This window comes from Pantherophis guttatus, chromosome 3 (assembly GCF_059756535.1).
Source record: "Pantherophis guttatus breed Tessera chromosome 3, ASM5975653v1, whole genome shotgun sequence".
Lineage (NCBI taxonomy): Eukaryota > Metazoa > Chordata > Lepidosauria > Squamata > Colubridae > Pantherophis > Pantherophis guttatus.
In genome coordinates, this window is record NC_142065.1 from 34,703,208 (window position 1) to 34,714,006 (window position 10,799).

Consider the following 10,799-nt stretch of genomic DNA (forward strand, 5'->3'; position numbering starts at 1 on the left):
CATAGAGTTTTCCCTGATCATAAAACAGGAACAGCCAGAGAGGTTGAAAAATATTAAGAGATACCAAACAGGAAATGAAATCCTCAGGAATATTCTCCCCAAACATGATACAATAAAGTACAATGAAATGAATTCTAAAACAACTTCAAAAGAAATTCTACAACCCTCTAAAATGAAGTTTTCCTAAGAGAAGCTGTATAAACTGAGGAATAAACCAAGAGTATAAGAATTAAAAATATCATCTTGTTCCCTAATTTCAAATGTCAATTTACTCATTTCAGCACACTCCAAAATTTTCTTGATAACGTCGTCATCCGTGGGTATCTTCTCACCTTTTCAGTTTCTAGCAAATACAATTCTAGCCGCCGTTAAAACATTCACAATTAAATATCTCATTTCTCTATTGTCTATTTCTGGTAAAATCCCCAATAAAAATATCTCTGCTTTAAAGTCAATATGTTTCTTTGTCATTTTTTCCAACCATTTGTGGATTTTAGTCCAATATCTTTTAGCTTCTGCACATGTCCACCACATATGGTAATATGAGCCCGGAGTCTGATGACACTTCCAACATTTATCCGATTTATTCTTGTACATTCTATTCTCAATATTCTCAATATTATCTGATATCGGATTTATTTTATCAATGGTTAGACAAGAAAGAATGGAAATGAAATATGAAATATGAAATGGATAAGATAATAAAAAATATAAAGGGTTTTTTTTCCCCCTTATAGAGGACAATTTACTGTTAAATAATTGGTAAATGAGAATAATAATGTAATAAACTGTTAAATAAGAAAATGTTGGATAGAGGACTAAGCACAAAAGATTTGTAACCAATCAATACACTTTCTGTAATTGTAATGGATGATAATTGTTTTATGTTTTAAGTTTTGTTTAAAAATAAAAAAAAATTCCCCCCCCCCAAAAAAAGAATTAAAAATATCATATGCTGGGAAGACCCAAAAGTTGAAAATCTAATGTCCAGCTGCATGAAAAAACTTGGAAAAATCAATGAATTTCAAAAGATAACTGCATGTTGTATTATGTATTGGTTCAGGCTGGATAGTTTAAGCAAATGAAAACCAAATTTGCCCTTTTAGCTCTGTGTGATATGCAGATGTTTCATTCTCCCAATTCATCTAAGGTTGTTACTTCAACATAGATTGATGATAGATAGATAGACGATAGAGAGATGGTGGATGGATGGATGGATGGATGGATGGATGGATGGATGGATGGATAGATAGATAGATACCAGTAGATAGATAGATAGATCTTATGCTGAAGACATTATATACAATTTAATTAACATTTTATAAAAATCACTTTCATAATATGTGAAATGAAATGCCTTTTCTTTTCTTTTTTTTCTTTTTTCTTTTTGTTGTTCTTTCTTTCTTGGTGTTTTTCTTTTCATGATTCCTTTTCTTTCCTTCTTCCTTTCTTATTTTGAACAAAATGGCTGTCAGCTAATCCCACACCCTGACTGATCAGAAGGCAAATAATTGAGGCTGCTTTCCACTGGACCTCTAACTCCTTGCCACCACCCCCAGTTCTCTTGACATCTTAATTTATTTTTTCATTTTTTCTGGGTCAGTGGGTACAACCAGAGGACTGAACCACAGCCAACCCTGTTTTTCCACTTTTTATAAATGCAAGCAAATCTGTGTGGGAGACATTCTTGGAAAGAAAGATATTCTGGAAGTTTGAACTTGCCATTGTAGCATGCCACACTACATTTTAATCCTTTCCCCAACATTAACAGGTTAAGAGAACTAATAATACACACCTCTTCTGAGTCCCCACAAAGTGATGCTGAGATGCAGGATATTCTATGGATAAATCATGATAAAGACTATTTATTTCATTCAGAACAACATGCTGACTGGGGAATTCTGGGAGTTGAAGTCCACACATCTTAAAGCTGCCAACTTTGGAAAAACACTGATTTAGACATTTTACTGTAGGATCTGAATGAGCTTTGCTTCTGTTTGCTTCAGCATATCGATTAGTTCATGTCCATACTGAGGAAAAGTCAACTGAGAGCACAAATAACATTTACCACCTTACTACTTTGAGAAAGGAAAATAAAAGTAATAATATATAATTTAGCAATTAGCTACCTTTGATATTATATGCCAGTTTCTAAATTCTAAGCCTTTTGTTTCAATCTAATCCCACATCTATATAAAGTAGTCTTACGCAATTTAGAGGATAGCAGTAGAGAAGCAGTAGAGAAGCCTTCTCTGGGTTGTGTGAATAGGCACATATGGTATAACATTCTTCTTATGTTATACTGAGAATTGGCTACCCTAACTTCTGGCCAAAATATGGCCAGTGATAACAAATGAAAAATATTTATTTCAGAGTGTCTGCCCAAAATGGTTTCAGAGGCTGAAGATGCTCACTACCAAACTCAGAAAACTCCCAGCAGGCTTTGTGTTGAAACTAGAGATCTACTCTTGACAGAAAATCTCACAAGCAGATGTTTGCTGCACAGGCCCATTTGCTGCTTAGCTTTTAGCTTTGCTTTCCATGAAAACTAGCCTTCAAGAGTGGCTGATGAAATAACAAAATGGTTGATGACTTCTCTTTTAACTGTGATTCCCTGACAACATAATTGTAAAAAAAAAAATAAAAAAAAAATACATTAGCTGCAGCATGGAGCCTTATGGTTACAGCCGAAGTATCCTCAGGTACATTTATATCCACAGACACCATAGTGCCAATTGCAAGGATAGTGGGTTATAATAAGTCCCCTACTTACTTACCTGGTACCTCTAACACTACACAGATGCATCACTACCTTTAAAAAAAAAACTAGCTTCTATACAACAGCAAAAACTTCTCTATTTTAGTGGAAATTCTCCTCCATTAAAAAGTTTAATATTTTATCCGTGATAGAAAAATAAAACATACAAGTCATTTCTCAGTTCAGTTTTTATAGCAAATTGGCATAAGAAATATAAATAGATTCAGAGAAACTCTCTCAAACACAGGGATAATATTTGAATGATCAAATAATTCCATGACTGAAGTCAAACAGTGCATCAATTCCATGACTGAAGTCAAGCAGTGCATCAGCTACTATCACTAGTGACAAAGACTCCTTTTTTTGTCTTTGCAAAACAACACAGCAGTAATAACAGTACCATCACAAAAGTGTTAGTTAGAATTCAGTGGTACTCATCTAACACATTTCAAAGGAAAAACAAGTCGTAGTGGATTGTTTTAAATGTTCTAAACTGATAGAATTTTTGAGTGGCTCATTCCAATGCAAGCTTGGAAACCTATCTCCATTGGATCAATGTGCCCTCCTTTGCACTTTACTTCCAAGTATATGTACAAGGAACTTCAGTCTCCATGTACAAGCTGCTTGGCATCTAAATAGCAGTTCCCAGTCAGATTAAAAGATGACAAGATAATGTGGTGTTTGTCACTAACGAGACTACTTTCTTCTGTCTCAAATATTCTGCATTTTTATCTAATGTTCCAGAGGTAAAGTTCCTCATCCCACTACCATCTTTAATATTCAGGAACATTGTCATTACAACTTAAAACATAGGACAATCTTAGCTGGATCCCAAAATGAAGCAATAAAAAGAAATGCTGTCCTGATTGAGTGCTGAGTAGACCTATCTGTATGTCTCTCCTTGTTGTATACATTATACCTTCGAGCTCAATTGTGTATGACATGACTCAGCTTAGTGCTGCAGGCAGAAAACCATGAACCCAAGAGAGCGATGGATTGAACAGAAGGAACTGATTATAGCCTCCCTCCTGTCTTTCCCTATTGCCTAGGTGTTGTATATGTTGTGACAGGCTTTGACTAGAGGCCAGGATGGTCAAAGATTTCATTCACTTCAAATTTTGAAACAAACTCATCCTATTTGCATTTCCCAGTTTAATACATGGATCTGAATGCAGTTCTCTTTTGAATAATGTATGTCTCCAAATTTGGAAGTGTAGTTCTCAACTCAAAGCAACAAACATAAAATCTACTCTTTTAGGATACATCTCAGAAAACTTGGTGTGTTTTCAACTGGAATTTCAAATGTGCTGTTGTTAACTGTGTTGGCAACACTGAATACCATCCAATGGCATAAAAATATATATCAACTTTATAATAATTAACATATTAATTTGTGCATTAAATATATTCATATGTTGATGATTTAGGGCAGATAATCTTACAAATACATGTTTGTTAAAGTTTGTAGAATATTTAATTTAATTTAATTTAATTAGTTCAATTTATATGCCGCCTTTCTCCGAAGACTCATGTGTGTGTGTGTGTGTGTGTGTGTGTGTGTGTGTGTGTGTGTATGTGTGTGTGTGTGTGTGTGAGAAATTTATTGGCTGCCCATCTTACCACAGGGTGAGGTATTCATCTGGAAGGAGAGTTAGTTTTCACAGAACCTGAACACAGAGATCTCAATTTGGATTTATCTTGTCCTCATACAATCCTAAAATAACAACAGACAAATGGACATAAAGGCCTATAAAAATTAGGATAACCTCAAATAATTGCTGACAGTATCATCCCATGTGAGGACCCATCAGGATTTTTTTCTCCTATTGTCAACATTTGAAACCAGAACTTCATGTATCATGATCCTCCTCAGCTTTGAGCATTTTTTCTATTCCAGAGGTATGTATCAAGTGGGGAGCAGTCATGTGGATCCATAATTTCTACTTTGTCATCATTTCATCTAGATGTCAACTAACAATGAGATTGTCACTGCTCGTCAGTGGAGTTCTTATTGAATGGGATGTATTATTTGGAACCTTGACATTGATATGCAATCTGATATCCTAGATATATTTTGTAATTTCCTTTCTTTAGCTATTGTAAAAATTATAGTCCAAGGAACTTGAGGCACTACATTTCTTACATGTGGGTTAACTGGTATTTTCTATAAGAAATTTGCCTACTAAGGAAATCTTGTTTCCATTCAGTTGATTTGTTTTGTTTAAATTTGGGAAACAATGTATTTTGCAAACAATGACAATAATGGTGAGTAATTCCTGACCATAACAGTTCTCCCTGTTTGGAAGCAACAGTGTCCCATCTCTCCTTGAGACCTGTTCTTTGCCAGCTTGGGCAAAAGTATGCTGCAGTTTGTCTAGACTAGTGATGGCTAACCTTTTCTGGACTGAATGCCCAAAGCGCGCGAGTGCACGCGAAATCTGTGCACGTGCAGCCAAACCCTGAAAATGCAATCCATTTGCGGCCCTGTGCCTGCGCCCCGCCCCCCATGCATGCATGCATGGCCCCCCATGCATGCACCCTGCTCCCCCTGTATGTGTCCCACCCCTGTGCAGGCATACACCCCCACATGTGCCCCCCCACGCATGCGCGGCAGAGACCCAAAGACCAGCTGGCCGGCAAGAGGTGCGCGCACATGCATGGCAGAGCTGAGCTGGGCCGATGGCTTGTGTGCCCACAGAGAGGGCACTGCGTGCCACCTCTGGCACTCGTGCCATAGGTTTGCCATCACTGGTCTAGACCTATTGACATATGCCCAACACTTCTCTGTACAGTCAATTAGCACTGAAGGTGGATTACTTCTTTCATATTCATAGTCACAAGAAAGGGAGGGTCATTTACTATGTTCATCTTTTTGACTTTGGCAAATTTGTTCAACTCATCAATGGACCATAATGTTTGGGCTATCTGGAATAATAATGATAACATCCTTGCCGTCTACTTTTTCAGAAGTGTGCATCTTTTAACTATTCTGGTGACAGTAGCAAATGTAATAAGAATTTTCTCAATATAAAAAGCGATCAAAAATTATTTGAGACCAAAGTGTCTCAAGAAACAGCTATCCAGGCTTACTGTATTGAATGAATATGAGATATCTCATTTTGTTAGTTTTGTGAATTCTGATGTAAAAATGAATGTGTTGCCATGTTTCTTCCTAATGAGAATCTAATGAGAATCCCCATCTATCTTGACTGTTTGCATTTCTCTGGTTGATTTCACCTTGGTTGCCACTGTCTTAGTGAAACTGTAGATCTGTGACAAGTTAATATTTATGAAAGAACATCTTTTGGTTTCCCAAAGTTTTTCTGCAAATGAAATTTTTCTTACATTATAATTTTGGGTTGGATACCAATCTTCATGATTTACCTTCATACCTGAGAGCTGTATTTATGCCCCTGCTTGGTGTCAGCCCTAATATCCTTTTGTATCATGTAAAAAGTTGTACACTTAACCGGAGTTTTAGATTTTCCATTTTTATTTTAGATGTATGATTGTAACAATATGACTCAGGCCTTTCCTCGTTTATCTTACTGCTGTGGTATTTCTTCCACTGCTTTTATTTGTTATTTACTTTGAGAGCCTTTGAGCTAAAATATGGAGTAAAAATACGACAACAACATTAACAAATATGATAATTACCAAATAGTTGGCTGGATCTATGGATCACTTACAATTAATAAATGTGTTAATATTTAAGGCGATGTAGGACTGTTGTTTTAACAACAAAATATTGTAACTATCTAAAACATTTGAAAAAGACTTAAGACTACTACAGTTCTTTGAATTATTCCTTTCTTCATATAATAAATTTAATTCTATTGACAGCACAATCCTATATATGTAGTAAGCCCAATTGATTCCAAATAAATGTGTATAGGACTATACCCCCTGGCTTTAATCCTTTATGCACTTATCTAGGAAGAAATAAATTTAAACTATCATTTTAAATGGAAAATATTCACCATTCCTGCCAATCACTGAATGAACAGAAAATCAGAGCTACACTGTTGTGTTAGTTGGTTCTTCCCACTGATGTCCAATAGGATATACTCTTGAGGATTGTCTATTTTACATTTGTTGGAAAAAGATCTTTGTGCAGAAGGTTTAGAAGTGTGATATGCATCTCTGTCTAATCAGGATTCTCTTTTTTTCATGTCAAAACTCTCTGTAGGGGGCATAGAGATGGTGTGCAGAGATCACTGCTATTGTCTATGGTTCTGCTATAACCTCTAATAAACCAGATTGTGTCAACTACCCTCAAGTAAATACTCATGGGCTTAGTACATGTCTGTATTCTACCTTGATAACTAATTCATATCTTTTCCACTTCCATTACCTTAACCCAGAGTATGATCTTGGCTCAGTTAAAATCCTAAATCTTCTAGATCATTTCTCATCAACTGGAAGACCTAAGGGAATTGTCTTATTATGAAGAAATAGAAAATCCAGTTTGACCTCTATTTACAATTTCTTTCTCTTGAGCCTGAAAAAGATGGAGAACTTCTACCAGAACCTCGAAATACAGATAATTGACGTAGACTCAGCACTGCTGTCTACATTTCAGAACAGATTGGACACTAAAGTATATTCAAGAATCAGAACCTCACTCTTAAAGTAACTCTATATCAAGTTTTATGACAAATTGTCTAGAATTATAAACCACCTATACAAATCCAGTTGCAGCTAAGAATAATGACTTACTTTTGGTCTAGCTAATATTGTACTTGGAAAAATTCTAATATTTAATAATGGTCAGTTGAATAAACCATGGTTAGATGAGATTAGACAATATACTAAGCCATAAAAAGCAAACCTTATGGCTTAGCATGGTAAACAAATCCAATCTTTGATAATTTGACTCTTGAAATTCCAATCTTTGTGATTTAGGAACATCAGACTGTCCCTTACTAATCTATTGGTCACTGCATGTATATGTAATCTTGGAATCAAAATCTCAATCTGCTCGATGAACTCTGTTTTTGGATTCTGATTTCACATATCAGTGAACAGTACCGTCTTATGATTTTGGATTGTCTCTAATTTCTATGTAATGTTTCTCACCCTGACAATGCATCCTTGGAGCAATTATTGGCCATCAGAGAAGGAATTTAGGTTACAGTTTTTAGAATAAAATTATCAGTGGAGGAACAAAATGGATACGCCAATCCTAAATGCACAAAGAGATTAATTTTAGGACTATCAAACTGTCTGAAGTTTTAAATTGACTAATTTGTATAAAAGAGGAAATAATTAATCAACTGAATAAACTGATTATTTTTGTGATTCAATAAGAACTGCTATTCACTATTAAAAAGAAAAATCTTCTTTGGGACTTTTCTCAGGCATGTTCCTGCAAATAACTTTTGAGATTAAACAAGTCTTCCCATTATTTGCAAACTGATTAAAATTTGTTTGATTAAAACTAGTTAATAATACCGGTAAGTAATCAACAAAAGCTTTACATGATTAAGATACTGAAAAAAGATTGTAGCCCCCCTTTATTTCAATCAAATTTATTAGTAGATAAGAAAGCTAAGATTTGTAAACTTAATAGCTGATCCTCTGTTAATTGTCACCAAATCTGCACTCTGCCCACAAACCGCATGCAGTGAGCCACATAAATTGTGTCTTCCCCATGTAAATCAATGCAGTTGGATTTGTGACAGACTGAAAGCAGCATCCACATAATGACCTATTTGTGTTCCTTGGCTTTTGCCTGTGATGAAACTTCTTTCCTCAACCTTTAATGCTTGACCTCATATATTTATTCAGGCATCAAATTCCCAGTGTACTAAAGCAGGGGCATCTCCTTTACAAGCACAGCCATAACAAGCAATTTTGCACTCTGGGCACACCTCAATGCTCAGGAAATTGTTTTCTAGCAAGAGAGGTTGTGGCGGGGAGCACAGCAGGCCTAATTTACGTGTCTACTCTACTTGACTGCACTCCGGGTAACAGTGCATGTTGTCTATCAAGGTATGTTATGAGTTACATAACAGCTAATACTAATTCCAAGATTAAAGATGAAAGAATCTTGCCAAATGCAACCAATTAAAATGAAACACTTGCCATTATTTATCAAGCTGTCCTAAACAAAGTTCAATAATTGGTTTATTTAGCCAAGTATAGTTTATCCAGCTGGGAGGTATTCTTTAAATTTCACAGTTTACTACAAGTTGCATTAATACTATTTCTTGTAGCCACAATAGACTCTTTGTCTTTTAATCCTAAACATAACCCTTTCCTTCCCAGCCATGACAACAATGAAAATTTCTCTTGCCACAACGTAACTTGCAATGGCTATAGAAAGGATAAAATGCATTGGCTGGTTTTCTATCACTAATTGTAGGATGGGACCTAATTGTTTTAATATATATGAAGCACTTAAGGTAAGGGGTTGCACCATGAAATAAAAGGAGACTATTGCCTCATGAGGCCCATGGTGGAAAGCAAAAAGCAACTACTAGGAGTGAAGGACATGCTATGGGAACCAGCAAACTTAATCAAAATCACCAGTGAATCAGAGTCATTTTCACCAAAGTGGCATCTAAGCCTAGCATACAAGTAAATAAATCAATAGGAAAGCAGCTTTACTTTCCTCCTTCCCAAGGTTTTGGATGAAGAATGAGTTGGGATGGGAAAGATATAGTGTGAAAATATTTCTCATAGAGTTATTTCCCAGCATGATCATGGTTTGTGTTACTCTTCAAATACCATTTTCATTCCATGTCATTCTGGGCATTCACTATACAACAGTATAAATGCTTAAAATATAGTGGAAGGATTGGTTCAAATGTTATAGTTTCCAACCTGAATGAAATATATGAAATGGATTGTCAAAAGCAGTTAAATACTTATTATCAAGCTGACAACCTGGTTTTCCTGATCAAGCACTTACCAAGGTAGATGTCCAAGTCTGCTTGGCTCTGTAGTTCAGCCAAGGCCAGCAAGGGGCTGCCCTGTATTGAGTCCTTTTGCTGAACAAAAGCAAATTTACTTTTTTCTGCCAAGGAGCCACTCATGAAATAATGAGGGTAATTTATTATGATATCACTCTTCAGAATAATATATATTTATATGGTCTTGAAAGTTTTCCCCTTTCCAACCGAATATCTTCCATCAAAAGCACTTTCTGCAGAAATAAAATGGAAATAAAAGATTTGCATGAAAGAAGCTGCGTAAATCCTTTGTATAAATACATTGGCTTAGACTGCAATCCTAAATACACATCATTGAATTCAGAGGGAGTTTAATTTGAATAAACATACGTATGCTGATCTATAGAATATCTTAATGGATCATTACCTTGTGGAGATGAACTTTAATGTTGAGATTGTACTGTTCCAGAAAACCAACCCATGAAAAGCAGCTAATGGATGAGGTATGAAATTAAATACAATTCAGTAGAGAAGGAAATGGCAACCCAATCCAGTATTCTGCCAAGAAAACCAAACAGACATTCATGACAAAGGCAGTGTCAATAGGACACAAGAAAATAGTACCCAGTTTGAAAGACATCTAATAACCCAGATATGGGTAGCACTGATGTTTATCATGTGACTGGAATAAAGTCCAACTGCTAATATGCTCAAATACAAGAAGAAACTTCAGTGGTTTAGTGATATGTATGCCATTTGTATATGGAATGTCTAGATAATGAAAAATTAAGCTGTTAATTGGAAACACCAATAATTAAAGTTTAGATAGGTTTTACATGTAAAGCAAAGGCGAGAGCACCTAGAGAGGATCCTAAGTTTTAGAAAAATTGAAGACAACTGAAGAAGAGGCCAAAAGAAGACCAGGTGAGTAGATGTTATCTCTGATGACATCAACATGAGCTCCCAAAAAGCAGCTACAGACATACAAATCTGTGAAATTATGTCCATTGGATTATAGAACAACAGAACAACAACAACATGAAATATATGTTGCTTTGAGACACTTTTGTGTTGATTTCCCACCAGTATAATACATGGCATGATAGGTATTTTCTAAATGATGATGTAGTTTCTGCACTGGGAGT

The 10,799-nt window shown here is 35.6% G+C and overlaps 1 long non-coding RNA gene across 1 annotated transcript; it reads right to left on the bottom strand.

Annotated features, from left to right (window-relative positions):
• Positions 1–9,802: 9,802 nt before the first annotated feature.
• LOC117664374 (uncharacterized) lies at positions 9,803–10,163 on the bottom strand. The gene is made up of 2 exons (XR_004591016.1): positions 10,082–10,163; positions 9,803–9,908 (listed from the first exon to the last, which is right to left on the bottom strand). It is a non-coding gene; the product is annotated as an uncharacterized LOC117664374 (long non-coding RNA).
• Between the last annotated feature and the right edge of the window lie 636 nt (positions 10,164–10,799).